The following is a 903-nucleotide window of genomic DNA, read 5'->3' on the forward strand; positions in this document are numbered from 1 at the left end:
TGCCTTTTTTGTCCTCCAAATATGTTGTGTCCTTGGTGGACGTAACATATTTTTGGGGGCTTGTCAAAACAACGTTTGCCTTTCGTGTCCCCTATTATGTTGTGTCCTTGGTGGACGTAACATATTTTTGGGGGCTTGTTTAAACAAAGTGTGCCTTTTAGAGACAGGTCGTGTCCTACGGTTGGTTCTTGTTTGTTGGCGGTTGTGCTGGGTTTGTATGTATTTTTGCGCAGCTGACGCGCGTTGCGCTGATTAGGTAGAGCATTCGGTTCGGGTGGTGCTATAGCTTTGTTTGTGCAGAGGTGTTCCTGATTTGGTGTGGCTTGATTCCAGTGGTAAACATGGAGTTTGACCTGGATGAGTTTGTTCGAGGGCCCACATTGGATACTTTGCGTAGCTGCACAAAGGATCTGTTGCTGAACGTGCGCCCGCTCTGCATAACTCTATCAGTTGTGTTTCCAGTGAACGAGATGACGCAGGTGTCGGGGCAGCTGCAGATGCACGGGAAGCCGAGCGTTTTGAGGTTATTGTGGATTGGACGATTTGACTCTAGTGTTTTTGTGGCTTTGTATGTGTGCTTGACAGTTTGTGTGGCTGGATTCCAGGGGTGGACATGGAGTCTGACCTGGATGAGTTTGCTCGAGAGCCTACATTGGATGGAGTGTTCCCGTTTAGTGTGGCTAGATTCCAGGGGTGGGCATGGGGTCTGACCTGGATGAGTGCTCGAGGAGCCACATTAGTTGTCTTTGGTTAGTGCACGAAGGATATTTTTCCTGCTGCAGTTTTAGCACGGAGTCTTGGTGAAATCGCCGAATATAACCTCACTTGCCTTGATGTGAAAGCTTTTAACGCGTTTTTCTTGTAGGAAGAGGGGACAACGTAGTGGCTGACGCACTCTCCTGA

The sequence above is a fragment of the Cyprinodon variegatus genome, unplaced genomic scaffold (assembly GCF_000732505.1).
Source record: "Cyprinodon variegatus isolate N-32 unplaced genomic scaffold, C_variegatus-1.0 Scaffold1506, whole genome shotgun sequence".
Lineage (NCBI taxonomy): Eukaryota > Metazoa > Chordata > Actinopteri > Cyprinodontiformes > Cyprinodontidae > Cyprinodon > Cyprinodon variegatus.